This window comes from Cherax quadricarinatus, chromosome 26, assembly GCF_038502225.1.
Source record: "Cherax quadricarinatus isolate ZL_2023a chromosome 26, ASM3850222v1, whole genome shotgun sequence".
NCBI lineage: Eukaryota > Metazoa > Arthropoda > Malacostraca > Decapoda > Parastacidae > Cherax > Cherax quadricarinatus.
Window position 1 is genome coordinate 15033450 of NC_091317.1, and position 19874 is coordinate 15053323.

General features: G+C 39.2%; 1 protein-coding gene across 1 annotated transcript in view; it reads right to left on the minus strand.

Moving 5' to 3' along the window:
• Window positions 1-19874, minus strand: part of LOC138853231 (secernin-1-like) — a 42639-nt gene that overhangs the window by 21943 nt on the left and 822 nt on the right. The window lies entirely within an intron of this gene.

Consider the following 19874-nt stretch of genomic DNA (forward strand, 5'->3'; position numbering starts at 1 on the left):
ACTGAAAAATTCAAACCCCAACAAGTGTTCAATTGTGATGAAACAGGCCTGTTTTGGAAGAAAATGCTGAATAGGACCTACATTACTCAGGAGGAAAAGGCACTCTCAGGACACAAGCCTATGAAAGACAGGTTAACTCTCTTGTTCTGTGCTAATGCCTGTGATGATTTTAAAGTGAAGCCTTTACTTGTGTATCACTCAGAAAATCCCAGTGTGTTTAAGAAAAAAAATGTCACTAGGACCAAGTTGTGTGCCTTGTTGAAAGCAAATAATAAGGCATGGGTCATGAGGCAAATTTTCAAAGAGTGGGCCCACGAAATGTTTGGCCCCAGTGAAAAAATACCTCATGGAAAATAATTTGCCACTCAAGTGCCTCCTGGTAATGGACAATGCTCCTGCTCATCCTCCAAACTTGGAAGACATACTGTCTAGGGACTTCAGTTTTATAACAGTTAAGTTCTTGTCTCCTAACACTACTCCTCTCCTCCAGCCCATAGACCAGCAGGTCATTTCTAACTTCAATTAACTCGAAACCAAAGCAGTGTTTAAAATGTGCTTTGAAGTGACCTCAGACACTCAGTTGACCCTAAGAGAGTTCTAGAGGAAGCACTTCAGTATCCTCCATTGCATAAGCATTATAGGTTAAGGCTTGGGAGAGAGTGACTTCCAGGACTTTAAACTCTGCTTGGAGACAATTGTGACCACAATGTGTTGTCCAGAGGGATTTTGAAGGGTTTGAGGCTGACCCTGACTCTACCGACTCCCTGCCTGTTGTGGAAGGTATTGTGGCATTTGGCAAGCTTATGGGATTGGAGGCGAGTGGTGAGGATGCGGAAGAGTTGGTGGAGGACCACAGGGAAGAGCTAACCACTGACGAACTGCAAGAGCTTCAAGTGGAACAGCACCACAGCTGAGGAACTTGCTTCAAAGGAGGAGGAAGAGGGAGTGAAGGAGGTGCCTTCTTCAGTGATTAAGGACATGTGTGCAAAGTGGAATGGGTTGAAAACTTTTGTTGAAAAGTATCACCCTGACCAAGCTGAAACAAGCCATATCTGCAACATGTTCAGTGACAAAACCTTGTCCTACTTCAGGGAAATCTTAAAGAGATGCCAGAAACAGAGCACTCGACAGTTATTTTGTGAGACAGGGGTCCAGTGACTCTCAAGCTGGTCCTAGTGGCATTAAAAGACAAAGGAGGGAAGTAACCTTAGATAAGGACTTGTTACCTAAAGTCTTTATGGAAGGGGATTCCCCTTCCAGACAATAAGTCCTCCCTCTTTCCTCCTCCCTATCTTCCAGATGCCAGTAAGTCTCTTCAATGAAGGTAAGTAAATGTTATTTTAAATGTTTATTTAAATTTTATTACAGTGGAACCTCTGCTTAGGAGTTTAATCCATTCCATGACCTTGCTTGCAACTGAATTTGCTCGTTTGCAGAGTCAATTTTCCTCATTTAAATTAACTGAAATGGAATTAATCCATTCCAGTGGAATTCCAGGCACGACAAAATACTTCAATAATTTCCCTAGTAATAACTCTACAGCTTATTCATCTATCACAATTCATCTAATATGACATAATAAACAATTTAATAACAAAAACATGATATATACACTAGAATGAATAAAATACATGTCATTATGTATATGGCTAGTGGTGGCGACATCAGCCATTGTTGTTGTTGGGGTTTATAGGGCCACCACAGTGGCCATCCTGCTCTCTGACTACATGTGCAGAGAACCTAGGATAACCCAAAAAAGTAAAACAGTGACTTATAATTGCTACAGTCTTAATGCTACACTTAATTGCTACTCTCTTAATGCCACACTTTGTCACTGACTCCTCCTGCTTTAGTATTGTACATATCATAGAAGTGGTATGCTGGTACTGCCTGGCCAAGTCCTTAACCCTCCACCTAGTTTGTTTATCTATGATTTCCTGCTTTAATTCCATGGAAATCGTCCTCTTTTTCTTCTCAGCACTGTCCTTTGCACTTGCTTTCTTAGGACCCATGGTTAGAAACATGAAATTTCACAAAATAACTGCACGAAACGTAGGGAAAACATGAGAATTCCCTCCACCGCGAGTGGAGTGGACTGAACATTGTTTTGATATATACTGCCATCTCGTGGTGGCGTTCGGAAACTCACTTATAGTATAGGGTACAACAAGGTCTGCCACTACTGTTTCATGTTGTCTGCCACTGGTGCTTTATGTTGTCTGCCACTGCTGTGCCATGTTGTCTGCCTGCCACTGTCTGCCAATGCTGTTTCATGTTGTCTGCCACTGCTGTTTCATGTTGTCTGCCACCTCTGCTTCATGTTGTCTGCCACTGCTACCTCATGTTGTCTGCCACTGCTAATTCATGATGTCTGCTCCCTTTTTTGCTAGCATGTTAAAGAGCTTTCCAATATGTGAAGGTTGAGGGGCAGTGCCAATCGGACAGGTATTGGACGGTATTGTTTACTCCTGAACATCGCCAAAGAATCGAACATTTCTGCTACTTTGAGCTCAGTTTCAAGGTATACATTTCATCATAAAACCAATCATAATCATATCTGTTTCTGTAGTATATCTTCCGTTCTATCAAATGAGACCAAAAAAAAAAAAAAAAAAAATACAACCATACAAATCATATGAAAATATACAGCTAAGGGGAGGCTAATGGCTGAGAAGTGAACGCCGTTATTTATGGTCCGATTTCTTTAATTTTTGGTGTACATTAAGAAGCATCTTCCCATCATACATTGCCCAAGTTTGAATAAGATAGTCCACCAAACAACTGAGATTCAATTCCCTAGATCAAGAGCAAGAGCTCCTCACCAGTGTCAAGGAAACCTCCTTTGAGGCCTGCTCGCATCTGGAAATTTCGCTCGCATCTGGAAGCAAAAAATGGACCGAGCGACTGCTCGTATCTGGAAAAACTCGCATGTGGATGCACTTGTAAGTAGAGGTTCCACTGTATTATGACAAGAGAGTCAAAATTTGCACATTTTGTAATGTGTATTCCCTATTGAGACCCAACTATTGCTGCATTCTTACTTAATTCACTGTATAATGTACTGCATTTTAATTAAAAATTAAATAAAATAATATGTGACAGCCATCCTTATACTGTATATACAACGGCTCATGCAAGTTGCAATACTGCACTGTAATAGCATCTAAAAATGCAAATCTCTTAACTAGTGAGTGGAAATACTGCTCATGTTTCCTTGAATCTGTTGTCCCCGTTTGCCTAGCAGGAAATAGTTACCCAAGTGTTAACCTGCTGTTCTGGATCACATCCTGGGGAGTGGAGGGAGGGGGGTATTGGGAGAAGGAATAGCATACTTTAAGGAGGACTTAGTTTTCAAAAGAGCCAAGGTATGATAACAGTTCCAAGCCTATGAATTCAATGGTGTGAAAGAAAAAAATAATGCTCTCAAATAATGTTAATCTACACTTAATGCTCGGTGCCTTGTCTAACATTCAATATATGTACAAGTGTCCCTCATTTTATACAATAGGTGTGTTCCCAGCTAGAAATCAATCCTGTGTAATATATATGTTACACTGGGTTGCCTTTCCCAAACTTTGCCAATTCCAAATTTCTTGATTTACAAAACAGAAAAAAATCACAAGCTTCTCACAAATGCAGTTAGTATTATACAAAACAAAATGAATTTAGTCCAGAAATAACAGAAAAATAAAAACCACTTTTTTATATAACCCTTGAATCCTGGTGCATTTTTCTCTTGCTGACTGATGTAAGTTCTTGTTGGAATCTTCTTCCAATAAAAACTTATCTCATCAGCATTAAACCTCGGAAATGATTCCCTGTAACTAAGCATGGAAGTACCCTGCAGCAGTGTGGTCAGTAGAAGTACTTTCACCAGAAAACTTATTATGCAACTGACTGCACAATTTGAACTTGTGGAACTACCCAGTAATAAAAAAGCACTCTTGTTCAGGCCTTTCTTCCTCATCACACACTTTTATAGTATCATAAGGTTTTTTTTTACCTTAAGATAAATTAAATGGTGTACCTTTCTTGGTTTTCTATTCAATCCACTCACTCAACTTTTCCATTTTACTTAGCTGTTCTGACCTATTTGACATTATTTTCAGGTCACAACCTGGTTTACTTATTGCACAAGCTATCATATTTGTCTCATTCTTCTTAATCATGCAAAATGCCTCATTTAAGCCATATGCTCATGCTGTAAAAATGAGCTGAAGAACATATGGGAAAATATAGTTACATCCTGAGACCCCCAAAAGAGTGCTGAACAGTTTTTTTTTATTTTTTTGGTCAAAAGACAAAGCTTTGACACTTGACACTGCAGAGGAAGTCATAGGTAGGTGCAACTTTACAGAGTTTTGCTAATAAAATAGTTTTCAATTATACCCATTCTTCATTTGTTCAGACTTCCTACAATATATTCACTACTCACTATAAGCTAAGGATGAAAAAAAAAATTAAGGTAAGTAATGTGTGTACTGTATACTCATTTTTCAGCCATATTTATACTGTTCACTTAATATATAATAGTGTAAACATGCTACAAGGCTTTTATATGCTTTTGAAAGTGAAAAAAAAGCTATGATTCACTTTACAGCAATTTTTGCTTTACAACAGTAGTCTGGAACATAATCTACTGAATAAGTGGGGCCCTCCTGTACTTGTTGATCTAGAAATATGTTATGTACCCAAATCCTAAGTAAAAACATGGTTACTAAATTTTTCTTTTATTAACACATCAGCCATTTCCCCCCAAAGGCAGGATGACCCAAAAAAGAAGAAACACTTTCATCATCATTCACTTCATCCCCATCTTGCCAAAGCATGCCTACACTAGTGAAAAGATTGCAACATATCAACACCCCCTCCTTCAGAGTACAGGTACTGTACTTCCCACCTCCAGGACTCAGTCCAGCTAACCGGTTTCCCTGAATCCCTTCATAAATGTTACTTTGCTCACATTCCAACAGTATGTCAAGTCATATAAACCATTTGTCTCCCCTCGCTTCTATCTAACACACACACACACACACACACAAACTTGCTGGAAGTCCAAGTTCCTCGCACACAAAACCTCTACCCCCTCCCTCCAACCAATCCTAGGATGACCCCTACCCCACCTTCCTTCCACTACAGATTTATATGCTAAGTCATTCTATTTTGTTCCATCCTCTCTAAATGTCCAAACCACCTCAAGAACCTTCCTCTGCTCTCTGGATAATACTTTTAGAAACCCCACACTACCTTCTAATCTCCAACCTACAGATTCTCTGCTTTATGTGCACACTGCACATTGCCATCAAACACATCTCTACTGCCTCCAGCCTTCTTGTTGAAACATTCACCACCTATACTTCACACCCATATAAGAGCATTGGTACTGCTATACTCTCATATATTCCCCCCCCCTCTATGGTTCCATGGATAATGTTCTTTGTCTCCACAGGCTCCTCAGTGCTCCACTCATCTTTTTCCTCTCATCAATTCTATGATCCACATCATCTTCCATAGACCTATCTACTGACAAATCCACTCCCAAATACCTGAATACTTTCACTTCCTCTATACTCCCTCCCTCCAATTTGATATCCAATCTTTCAATACCTAAATTTATCCTCATCATCTTGCTTCTTTCCTATGTTCAATTTTAATTTCCTTCTTTTACATACCATCTAAACTCATTCACAATCCTCTACAACTTCTCTTCAGAATTTCCCAAAAGCACAGTGTCAGAAGCAAAAATCAACTGTGACAACTCCCACTTTATGTTAGATTTTTTCTCTCTTAACTCTTTCAGGGTCGAGAGGCCCTCTTCTAAATTCGTTCTCGGGGTCGAAAATTTTTCGGAAAAAAAAAAAATATTTTTTTTTTTCTTATGAAATGATAGAAAATCTTTTCCCGATCATAATGACACCAAAAGTATGAAATTTGATGGAAAACTTACGGAATTATGCTCTTGCGAAGTTAGCAGTCTCAACAATGTTTACACATCGGCAATTTCACCCACTTTAAGCCCTATTTTCGGCCAATTCCAGTGTACTAGACGACAAAAATCATATCTATTTTACTAGAACTCCACTTTTTCTATCGAATGGGTACAAGAAACCACCCATTTACCAATTTCAACTATCCAATAAAGTGGTCAGAAATTGGCAATTTTGCCAATTTCACACAAATTTCAGAAGATGCCAATTTCCAAATAGGGTGCAGAATAAACAAGACAGACATTCCTGGCACTAAAATAACTTTTTCTCTGTTCATCAGTCATGCCCCCAGGCCCCTCTTATATCTCTTTTGCTTTCCACTTTGAATTTTTATTCTCACAAAAAATAGAAGATTTACTGTTATGCAGACTACTGCATAAGTGTAGAAATGGTATAAATAATATCAGCGCACTTGTGAAAGAATATTAGACTCACCAGCTGACGTGTATTGGACGCTTGGCATGATTTGTTTACTTTTGAACTTTGGTAAAAATTGAACATTTCTGCTACTTTTAGCTCATTTTCAAGGTACTTTTCATTATGAAACCAATCAAAATCATCTCAATTTCTGTAATATGTCTTCCATTCTATAAAATGAGACCAGGAAAACTAAAATACAACCATAAATACCATACGAAAATACACTGCAAAGTCGCTGTTTTAAACCAAAAACACTGTCAGAGTTTTTTTTTTTCTCATTATGCACTGTGTGCTGCAGGATTTTTTTTTATACCGTGCACACTCACCACATAGACCTATTCTTTCCTATGTAGGCCTACCAGCTTTCTCTCACTAGATTTGAAGGCGCAAGAATTTATGCGTACTAGTACGTCAAAAACCCTGGAGCGTAAGCCGTACTAGTACGGCCAAAACCCTGAAAGGGTTAATCCTTGCAGTAACAACTACCATACACTTTACAGGCTTATTCCCCTATAATTTTTACACCAACTTGTTCCCTTTGCCTTTATACAAAGGAACTACGCATGCTCTCTGCCAAGCCCTAAGTGCCTTTCCCTCTTGCATACATTTATTAAATAAAATCACCTACCAATCCAAAACTATATCCCCTACCTGCTTTTAACATTTCTATCCTATCAATCCCGGCTGCTTTACCCACTTTCATTCTACCCACTGCATCACACACCTTCCCACACAACTGGCTCTTCCTCACTCCTACAAGATGTTGTACCTCCCTGCTGAATGTATATCTTAAATGTTTCTCACAATTTTTTTTTTTTTTTTCAACAAGTCGCCCCGGTGGCCTGGTGGCTAAAGCTCCCGCTTCACACACGGAGGGCCCGGGTTCGATTCCCGGTGGGTGGAAACATTTCGACACGTTTCCTTACACCTGTTGTCCTGTTCACCTAGCAGCAAATAGGTACCTGGGTGTTAGTCGACTGGTGTGGGTCGCATCCTGGGGGACAAGATTAAGGACCAGAATGGAAATAAGTTTGACAGTCCTCGATGACGCACTGACTTACTTGGGTTATCCTGGGTGGCTAACCCTCCGGGGTTAAAAATCCGAACGAAATCTTATCTTAAATCTTATCTTATCCCACCAAGGCAGGGTGACCCAAAAAATAAATGTTAAACCTAAGACCCAATCTAACTTTGTTATTTCTTAAATACACTATTTTTTTTTTTTTATTATCACACCGGCCGATTCCCACCAAGGCAGGGTGGCCCGAAAAAGAAAAACTTTCACCATCATTCACTCCATCACTGTCTTGCCAGAAGGGTGCTTTACACTACAGTTTTTAAACTGCAACATTAACACCCCTCCTTCAGAGTGCAGGCACTGTACTTCCCATCTCCAGGACTCAAGTCCGGCCTGCCGGTTTCCCTGAATCCCTTCATAAATGTTACTTTGCTCACACTCCAACAGCACGTCAAGTATTAAAAACCATTTGTCTCCATTCACTCCTATCAAACACGCTCACGCATGCCTGCTGGAAGTCCAAGCCCCTCGCACACAAAACCTCCTTTACCCCCTCCCTCCAACCCTTCCTAGGCCGACCCCTACCCCGCCTTCCTTCCACTACAGACTGATACACTCTTGAAGTCATTCTGTTTCGCTCCATTCTCTCTACATGTCCGAACCACCTCAACAACCCTTCCTCAGCCCTCTGGACAACAGTTTTGGTAATCCCGCACCTCCTCCTAACTTCCAAACTACGAATTCTCTGCATTATATTCACACCACACATTGCCCTCAGACATGACATCTCCACTGCCTCCAGCCTTCTCCTCGCTGCAACATTCATCACCCACGCTTCACACCCATATAAGAGCGTTGGTAAAACTATACTCTCATACATTCCCCTCTTTGCCTCCAAGGACAAAGTTCTTTGTCTCCACAGACTCCTAAGTGCACCACTCACTCTTTTTCCCTCATCAATTCTATGATTCACCTCATCTTTCATAGACCCATCCGCTGACACGTCCACTCCCAAATATCTGAATACGTTCACCTCCTCCATACTCTCTCCCTCCAATCTGATATTCAATCTTTCATCACCTAATCTTTTTGTTATCCTCATAACCTTACTCTTTCCTGTATTCACCTTTAATTTTCTTCTTTTGCACACCCTACCAAATTCATCCACCAATCTCTGCAACTTCTCTTCAGAATCTCCCAAGAGCACAGTGTCATCGGCAAAGAGCAGCTGTGACAACTCCCACTTTGTGTGTGATTCTTTATCTTTTAACTCCACGCCTCTTGCCAAGACCCTCGCATTTACTTCTCTTACAACCCCATCTATAAATATATTAAACAACCACGGTGACATCACACATCCTTGTCTAAGGCCTACTTTTACTGGGAAAAAATTTCCCTCTTTCCTACATACTCTAACTTGAGCCTCACTATCCTCGTAAAAACTCTTCACTGCTTTCAGTAACCTACCTCCTACACCATACACTTGCAACATCTGCCACATTGCCCCCCTATCCACCCTGTCATACGCCTTTTCCAAATCCATAAATGCCACAAAGACCTCTTTAGCCTTATCTAAATACTGTTCACTTATATGTTTCACTGTAAACACCTGGTCCACACACCCCCTACCTTTCCTAAAGCCTCCTTGTTCATCTGCTATCCTATTCTCCGTCTTACTCTTAATTCTTTCAATTATAACTCTACCATACACTTTACCAGGTACACTCAACAGACTTATCCCCCTATAATTTTTGCACTCTCTTTTATCCCCTTTGCCTTTATACAAAGGAACTATGCATGCTCTCTGCCAATCCCTAGGTACCTTACCCTCTTCCATACATTTATTAAATAATTGCACCAACCACTCCAAAACTATATCCCCACCTGCTTTTAACATTTCTATCTTTATCCCATCAATCCCGGCTGCCTTACCCCCTTTCATTTTACCTACTGCCTCACGAACTTCCCCCACACTCACAACTGGCTCTTCCTCACTCCTACAAGATGTTATTCCTCCTTGCCCTATACACGAAATCACAGCTTCCCTATCTTCATCAACATTTAACAATTCCTCAAAATATTCCTTCCATCTTCCCAATACCTCTACCTCTCCATTTAATAACTCTCCTCTCCTATTTTTAACTGACAAATCCATTTGTTCTCTAGGCTTTCTTAACTTGTTAATCTCACTCCAAAACTTTTTCTTATTTTCAACAAAATTTGTTGATAACATCTCACCCACTCTCTCATTTGCTCTCTTTTTACATTGCTTCACCACTCTCTTAACTTCTCTCTTTTTCTCCATATACTCTTCCCTCCTTGCATCACTTCTACTTTGTAAAAACTTCTCATATGCTAACTTTTTCTCCCTTACTACTCTCTTTACATCATCATTCCACCAATCGCTCCTCTTCCCTCCTGCACCCACTTTCCTGTAACCACAAACTTCTGCTGAACACTCTAACACTACATTTTTAAACCTACCCCATACCTCTTCGACCCCATTGCCTATGCTCTCATTAGCCCATCTATCCTCCAATAGCTGTTTATATCTTACCCTAACTGCCTCCTCTTTTAGTTTATAAACCTTCACCTCTCTCTTCCCTGATGCTTCTATTCTCCTTGTATCCCATCTACCTTTTACTCTCAGTGTAGCTACAACTAGAAAGTGATCTGATATATCTGTGGCCCCTCTATAAACATGTACATCCTGAAGTCTACTCAACAGTCTTTTATCTACCAATACATAATCCAACAAACTACTGTCATTTCGCCCTACATCATATCGTGTATACTTATTTATCCTCTTTTTCTTAAAATATGTATTACCTATAACTAAACCCCTTTCTATACAAAGTTCAATCAAAGGGCTCCCATTATCATTTACACCTGGCACCCCAAACTTACCTACCACACCCTCTCTAAAAGTTTCTCCTACTTTAGCATTCAAGTCCCCTACCACAATTACTCTCTCACTTGGTTCAAAGGCTCCTATACATTCACTTAACATCTCCCAAAATCTCTCTCTCTCCTCTGCATTCCTCTCTTCTCCAGGTGCATACACGCTTATTATGACCCACTTCTCGCATCCAACCTTTACTTTAATCCACATAATTCTTGAATTTACACATTCATATTCTCTTTTCTCCTTCCATAACTGATCATTTAACATTACTGCTACCCCTTCCTTTGCTCTAACTCTCTCAGATACTCCAGATTTAATCCCATTTATTTCCCCCCACTGAAACTCTCCTACCCCCTTCAGCTTTGTTTCGCTTAGGGCCAGGACATCCAACTTCTTTTCATTCATAACATCAGCAATCATCTGTTTCTTGTCATCCGCACTACATCCACGCACATTTAAGCAACCCAGTTTTATAAAGTTTTTCTTCTTCTCTTTTTTAGTAATTGTATACAGGAGAAGGGGTTACTAGCCCATTGCTCCCGGCATTTTAGTCGCCTCATACGATCACTACTTTGTAAAAACCTCTTCTCTCTCTCTCTCTCTCTCTCTCTCTCTCTCTCTTACTATTCTCTTTACCTCATTTTTCCACCAATCACTTTTCTTCCCTTCTGCACCCACTTTCCTGTAACCAAACACTTATGCTGAACAAACTAACACTACATTCTTAAATGTATTCCATACCTCTTCAACCTCTTTCTTCCAACAATTGTTTATATTTTATCCTGACTGTCTACTACTTTAGTTTACAAACCTTCACCTCTCTTACTTGCAGATACCATTCTCCTTGTTTCCCATCAACCTTTTACTCTAGCTGAAGCTACAACTAAAAACTGATCTGTAAACATGCACATCCTGAAGTCTACCCATCAGTCTTATTTATCAATACATAGTTCAAAGTTCAATACAAAACTGAATCAAAGGCCCCCCATTATCATTTGCACCTGGTACCCCAAACTTACCTATCACACCTTCTACAACCATTTCTCCCACTTCAGCATTTATGTCCCCCACCACAACTACTCTCTCACTTTGTTTAAAACTTCCCAAACACTTGCTTAACATCTCTCAAAATTTGTCTTCTACACTCTTCTCTTCTCTCCTCTCCAGGTACACACTTATTATAACCCACTTTTTTGCATGACCCTTATTTTAATCCACATAATACTTGAATTCCTGCATTTATATTCCCTCTTCTCCTTCCATAACTGATCCTTCAGCATTATTGCTACCCCTTCTTTAGCTCTAACTCTCTCAGGTACTCCTGACTTAATCCCATTAATTTCACTCTCTTACGCCCCTTCAGCTTTGTCTCGCTTAGAGCCAGGACATCTAACTTCTTTTCATTCATAACACTGGCAGTCATCTTTTTCATCTGCATTACATCCATGCACATTCAAACATTCCACCTTCATAAGCTTTTATTTTTAGTAATTTATACACAAGGGTTTAATAAGGCATGGGGTAAACTGGTGTTTGAAGCTGATCTTTGATGCACTATACTAATTATACCTTCAAAGAAAATGGGCTTTCAAGAATACAAGTTTTCAAGAATTTCTTGGAAGAATTCTTAGCCCTTAAACTGTCCAAACATAGATCTACATTCACATGAGTAGTGCTCCAAGCTTTTTATTTTACATGCTTTATGTAAAAAATACGTAGATCTACGTTCGGAGCGCCTCACACGTGAACGTAGATCTACATTTGGACAGTTTAAGGATTAACAGTTGGCATGTGTCCAAGTGGCTTTGTCATTCTTTATTTAAAAAGCAAGCAAAGTAAAACTCAAAGCAACAAATCTTCAAAATTATGCCACAAAACAGAGAAATGAAAAAAAAAAAATAGCTTAACATTTTCAGATTAGATCACTTTCTAGTTGTAGCTACACTGAGAGTAAAAGGTAGACGGAATACAAGGAGAATAGAAGCATCAGGGAAGAGAGAGGTGAAGGTTTATAAACTAAAAGAGGAGGCAGTTAGGGTAAGATATAAACAGCTATTGGAGGATAGATGGGCTAATGAGAGCATAGGCAATGGGGTCGAAGAGGTATGGGGTAGGTTTAAAAATGTAGTGTTATAGTGTTCAGCAGAAGTTTGTGGTTACAGGAAGGTGGGTGCGGGAGGGAAGAGGAGCGACTGGTGGAATGATGATGTAAAGAGAGTAGTAAGGGAGAAAAAGTTAGCATATGAGAAGTTTTTACAAAGTAGAAGTGATGCAAGGAGGGAAGAGTATATGGAGAAAAAGAGAGAGGTTAAGAGAGTGGTGAAGCAATGTAAAAAGAGAGCAAATGAGAGAGTGGGTGAGATGTTATCAACAAATTTTGTTGAAAAAAAAAGAAAAAGTTTTAGAGTGAGATTAACAAGTTAAGGAAGCCTAGAGAAAAATGGATTTGTCAGTTAAAAATAGGAGAGGAAAGTTATTAAATGGAGAGTTAGAGGTATTGGGAAGATGGAGGGAATATTTTGAGGAATTGTTAAATGTTGATGAAGATAGGGAAGCTGTGATTTCGTGTATAGGGCAAGGAGGAATAACATCTTGTAGGAGTGAGGAAGAGCCAGTTGTGAGTGTGGGGGAAGTTCGTGAGGCAGTAGGTAAAATGAAAGGGGGTAAGGCAGCTGGGATTGATGGGATAAAGATAGAAATGTTAAAAGCAGGTGGGGATATAGTTTTGGAGTGGTTGGTGCAATTATTTAATAAATGTATGGAAGAGGGTAAGGTACCTAGGGATTGGCAGAGAGCATGCATAGTTCCTTTGTATAAAGGCAAAGGGGACAAAAGAGAGTGCAAAAATTATAGGGGGATAAGTCTGTTGAGTATACCTGGTAAAGTGTATGGTAGAGTTATTATTGAAAGAATTAAGAGTAAGACGGAGAATAGGATAGCAGATGAACAAGGAGGCTTTAGGAAAGGTAGGGGGTGTGTGGACCAGGTGTTTACAGTGAAACACATAAGTGAACAGTATTTAGATAAGGCTAAAGAGGTCTTTGTGGCATTTATGGATTTGGAAAAGGCGTATGACAGGGTGGATAGGGGGGCAATGTGGCAGATGTTGCAGGTGTATGGTGTAGGAGGTAGGTTACTGAAAGCAGTGAAGAGTTTTTACGAGGATAGTGAGGCTCAAGTTAGAGTATGTAGGAAAGAGGGAAATTATTTCCCAGTAAAAGTAGGCCTTAGACAAGGATGTGTGATGTCACCGTGGTTGTTTAATATATTTATAGATGGGGTTGTAAGAGAAGTAAATGCGAGGGTCTTGGCAAGAGGCGTGGAGTTAAAAGATAAAGAATCACACATAAAGTGGGAGTTGTCACAGTTGCTCTTTGCTGATGACACTGTGCTCTTGGGAGATTCTGAAGAGAAGTTGCAGAGATTGGTGGATGAATTTGGTAGGGTGTGCAAAAGAAGAAAATTAAAAGTGAATACAGGAAAGAGTAAGGTTATGAGGATAACAAAAAGATTAGGTGATGAAAGATTGGATATCAGATTGGAGGGAGAGAGTATGGAGGAGGTGAATGTATTCAGATATTTGGGAGTGGACGTGTCAGCGGATGGGTCTATGAAAGATGAGGTGAATCATAGAATTGATGAGGGGAAAAGGGTGAGTGGTGCACTTAGGAGTCTGTGGAGACAAAGAACTTTGTCCTTGGAGGCAAAGAGGGGAATGTATGAGAGTATAGTTTTACCAACGCTCTTATATGGGTGTGAAGCATGGGTGATGAATGTTGCAGCGAGGAGAAGGCTGGAGGCAGTGGAGATGTCATGTCTGAGGGCAATGTGTGGTGTGAATATAATGCAGAGAATTCGTAGTTTGGAAGTTAGGAGGAGGTGCGGGATTACCAAAACTGTTGTCCAGAGGGCTGAGGAAGGGTTGTTGAGGTGGTTCGGACATGTAGAGAGAATGGAGCGAAACAGAATGACTTCAAGAGTGTATCAGTCTGTAGTGGAAGGAAGGCGGGGTAGGGGTCGGCCTAGGAAAGGTTGGAGGGAGGGGGTAAAGGAGGTTTTGTGTGCGAGGGGCTTGGACTTCCAGCAGGCATGCGTGAGCGTGTTTGATAGGAGTGAATGGAGACAAATGGTTTTTAATACTTGACGTGCTGTTGGAGTGTGAGCAAAGTAACATTTATGAAGGGGTTCAGGGAAACCGGCAGGCCGGACTTGAGTCCTGGAGATGGGAAGTACAGTGCCTGCACTCTGAAGGAGGGGTGTTAATGTTGCAGTTTAAAAACTGTAGTGTAAAGCACCCTTCTGGCAAGACAGTGATGGAGTGAATGATGGTGAAAGTTTTTCTTTTTTGGGCCACCCTGCCTTGGTGGGAATCGGCCAGTGTGATAATAAAAAAAAAAATAATATATATATATATATATATATATATATATATATATATATATATATATATATATATATATATATATATATATATAATGTGTCATATACAGTAGTAGAAGTAGTATAATCATTCAAAGTTTATTCTCTATAAGATTACAATGTTGAATTTACAGAATTTGGTTATTGTGTGGTTTACATGTAGTTAAATAATGATTACAGAGTGTACCACTAGAACGCCTAGCATGGCTAGGCATTTCGGGCAGACTTAGTTTAATTCTTTATTTTAAAATATTACAAATTATGAGGTAAGTTGGTATTATGGCTAAGTGACTAAATACTAGTTTGTGAGTTTAGCAATGTGAATGCTTTTGTTTTGGCACAGTACATAGTTTCAGTATTGGAGTATCACAGGATTCATTATTTTAAGATTGAGATTAATATTTCTGTTTATGGTCAAATGGGTGAGTGAGTGTAAGTGTGAACCACCAGGTGGTATTCGTGTAGTTAGTTGATGGGGTTTATCAGGGAGATAAGATGTTTTCTAATGGTAGTTTTGAAGGTGATGAATGTGTCTGCAGTTCTAGAGTTCTCAGGTAGGGTGTTCCAGATTTTAGGGCCTTTGACATACATTGAATTTTTGTAAAGGTTTAGTCGGACATGGGGAATGTCGTAGAGATGTTTGTGTCTGGTGTTATGCCTGTGGGTTCTGTCACAACTATCAAGAAAGCGTTTTAGGTCAAGGTTGATATTGGAGTTTAAGGTCCTGTAGATGTAGATTGCACAGTAGTAAGTGTGGATGTACTGAACAGGGAGTAAGTTTAGATCTATGAAGAGTGGGGGGGTGTGTTGCCAGGGATGGGATTTAGTGATTATTCTTACTGCAGCTTTTTGTTGGGTTATTATTGGCTTTAGGTGTGTTGCTGCAGTTGATCCCCAAGCACAAATAGCATAGGTGAGGTATGGATAAATAAGTGAGTGGTATAGTGTGAGAAGGGCATTTTGCGGCACGTAGTATCGTGCACGTAGTATCCAGCCCGTCGCTTTAGCGATGGGCTGGAGGGGAGTGAAGGGACTTGAGCTAGAGTTCGTCACGGCCACGCTAGCTGGAGATTCGTCTGTAAAAACTTGCATTTGTGGTCACAGTGGTGCCTGTGCTAACCTTCCTATGGTGTAGAAATATACCTAGTTACGGAGGCAATGGGCATCTTGTTGGTCATTCAAGGATGGAACATTGGCTTCTGCATATAGAATCTCGACAGGAGAGGAACAACAAACACCTAGACCTGATGATGAATAGGATCAAGTTTAGAAAGAGAGACAGGAGAGGCCACAGAATACATCTGGTCACCATAGTCTAGTTTCAGTAAAATTAGGGCTGTTGAAAATGGTATAAAATGGTGATTAAGATATGTGCAACAGTTAGGCATCTTTACTGTTGAAAAATTTTGCCTACACAGTAGACTTCTTCAGTCAAATACAAAGGCAGCAAGTGTATTAGTGAAATGAAGATGATGTAATCGGTCCTTTAACTTTGGAGAAAAAGTATCTGAGGTGGTCAGTCCCTTAGCCTGAAGAAGAGTTCAGCTCCATGGTCTGAAATGATATGAAGCTGAAGTATGAGAATGGAGGCTTAAATACTGTCAAAGGTGAGACGAAAGTTCTATAAATCACTGTAGGGGACAGGAATCACTAGAAGAAAAAAGGCAGGTCCCTCTGAAATCCAGCCCTTCTCACTCATAACTAGTAGTTAAGCAATGAAGTGTGGAAGATGTCTTCTGTACCAAGATACCATTGTGCTGAAGTGTCTGTCAGTTATGGTGAAAATGGTGTAAAATACTGACAAATTGATGATTAGGATGCATGTGCAACAGTTAGGTATCTCATTCTCATGCTTCAGCTTCATACTTTTCTGGACCACGGAGCTGAACAATCAGATTTGTAATAGTGAGAGGGTACTTTCCCAAACTTTATAGCTTTAGAAAGAAGATGACCAGGAATCTAAGTGAGGTATGATAGAAAACAGTTGTGCTCGTACTTGGACCAGTGTTGTTACCTGCAGTTTCCAAGTTGAGAGAGTACTGGAAAACAGTAAGTAAAGAATGGGCATATAGATACTCTCCTCATTATTTAACCCTTTCCCTTCACCATCTCCCCATTTCCTCAATGCTCAATACTCTCCTTTTCTATTTTTTATACACATTAACTTTGTGTGAGCATGTTAGATTGGAGGGAAGAGAGATGGGTGATTTTTAAGACCTGATGTGCTGTTGAAGAGTGAGCATGATAACATTTATGAAAAGATTCAGGGTAAACCAATTAGACAGAATTGAGTCCTGGAGGATATTGCAGCATGGAGGATCATTTGAATTGTGATTTCTGCACACTTTAGCAAGAGCTGCTGAATACATAACAGGGAAGGAGCTTCCTTTTTTGGGTTACCATACATTACTGGGAATTGCCTGGACTGAAATAAAAAAAAAATTAGTTATCCATGTTAATTACACATGGTTTACAGAAAGCATTATATACTTACATAATGCAATAATAGCAACCAAAAGGGGATATTGAATGACTAGCTTGGGGCACCTCCTTTGCTTAATTCAGTACTTTTTCAGGAGCTCAGGAAATCAGAAACTGATGTATACATACTGATATTGGTGATAAATTATGTATTTCCGCTGGAGTCCATGGCCTGGAGTAATTTGTGAACCATGATCAGTCTCCCTTACGTCTGTTCCTACACTGTCATAAGTTCAGATTCTTTCAGTGTTTCCTCACAGCTCAAGCTTCAATATTCATATCAGTCTGGAGGAATGCTTCTGAACCATCTCAAATCTGTAGTTTTTAAGAGTTTACACTTGCATTTATGCAGACAGCATACTGTACATGCATATTTACTAAGTATTATGAATACTGGGTTTATATACGGGTTACAAATATCATCAAAAATTAATTTAAAAATAAAAATGCATAAAAATTAATGTCACAATTTTGTGACCTATGAATCACAATCCGACAAAATTAAAATAAAAGCTGAGCAATATTTTACTCTCCCTCCTGGCCCATTATTAAGCTGTGACTTTATACTGATCCATGACTTACCAAAATGATGTTGCATTTTCATTTCCAATTTGTGGGATTATTCTAAACCGCTAAATTTAACAGAAGCAAGCAACTAACAAAACAGAGGATCAAAATTTTTTTCCAATTTGAATGTACTAGTCAGTGAACAAGATTTCCCCCAAAAAGTATTATTTACACGTGATTATACCCTAAGCATTCAGTCCGTGGAGCTTCCAGTATTTTGTGTTAAGCTGAATGTGTTACTCATAACAGTGACCCATAACTTAAAAAAAAAAAATATCTGTACTAGTTAAAATACTTTTTCTTTTTTTATATACTTTAGAATCTGATAACGTTTTATTACAATACTGTATTGCAAAACTAAGATCTTATAATGAGCACAGGATTTATCATTACGGCTTATTCTAATTTTTATTATAATTATCCTAAAAGCTCAAAAATAATACACCTACCAACTAAAACTATAGTGGAACCTCAGTACTTGAACAGCTCCGTACTCAAACAATTCGGTATCTGAATGCTTTGTTCGGTAAACAAATCGCTCAGGAGTCGACCATTTGTTCAGCACTCAACCAAACAAACACAACCTGCCAGAACTTTGCTGTAAACTATTTTGTGTTCCTTTGTATTTTTTTGGCGTTTTTTATATGATTTGTATAAATAAGTCACCATGAGGCCTAAGAGGGTTAATGATAACAGTCAACCAAAAGAAAATTGGTTGGGAAAAAATCTGTTCTGTACTCAAACAGCCTTCTAGAACCAATTAACCCTTTCAGGGTTGGTGCTGTACTAGTACGGCTTGCACGCCAGGGTTGGTGCCGTACTAGTACTCATAAATTCTAGCGCCTTCAAATCTAGCGAGAGAAAGCTGGTAGGCCTACATATGAAAGAATGGATCTATGTGGTCAGTGTGTGCAATATAAAAAAAAATCCTGCAGCACACAGTGCATAATGAGAAAAAAAAAACTCCGACCGTATTTTTGGTTTAAAACAGCAACTTTGCAGTGTATTTTCGTATGATATTTATGGTTGTATTCTAGTTTTCCTGGTCTCATTTTATAGAATGGAAGACATATTACAGAAATTGAGATGATCTTGATTGGTTTCATAATGAAAAGTACCTTGAAAATGAGCTAAAAGTAGCAGAAATGTTTAATTTTTGCCAGTTTAAAAGTAAACAAATCATGCCATGCGTCCAATACATGTCAACTGGCGAGTCTAATATTCTTTCACAAGTGTGCTGATATTATTTATACTATTTCTACACTAATGCATTAGTCTGCATAACAGTAAATCTTCTATTTTTTTGTGAGAATAATACTTCAAGGTGGAAAGCAAAAAAAATGTAAGAGAGGCCTGGGGACATGACTAATGAACAGAGGAAATATTATTTTAGTGCCAGGAATGTCTGTCTTGTTTATTCTGGACCCTATTTGGAAATTGGCATTTTTTGAAATTTGTGTGAAATTGGGAAAACTGCCAATTTCTGAACACTTTATTGAATAGTTGAAATTGGTAAATGGGTGGTTTCTTGTACTCATTCTATAGAAAAAGTGGAGTTCTAGCAAAATAGTTATGATTTTTGTCAACTGGTACATTGGAATTGGCCGAAAATAGGGCTCAAAGTGGGCAAAATCGCAGATGCGTAAACATCGTCGAGACTGCTAACTTCTCAAGAGCATAATTCCATAAGTTTTTCATTAAATTTCATACTTTTGGTGTCATTATGATCGGAAAAGTTTCTCTATGATCTCATAAGAAAAAATCATTTTTTTTTTTCGAAAAATTTCCAACCCTGAGAACAAGTTTAGGAGAGGGCCTGCCGACCCTGAAAGGGTTAAGTTCGAGTGCCGAGGATCCACTGTATTAATACTTTGTAACTACTGTACTTCCTGGTACATATCTAATACTATGGTACGTACATACTGTACCTACTAGTATGTAAGTGCCTGCATCTATTTTTCTTTTACTCTCATTTTAGTTTACAAGGTGAATTAGCTGTGTCATTTTTACTGTACTTGCTAACCCATTCTGTCCAATCCTTTGCTAACCATTTGCTGGAAAAAAGTTTATGGATGTG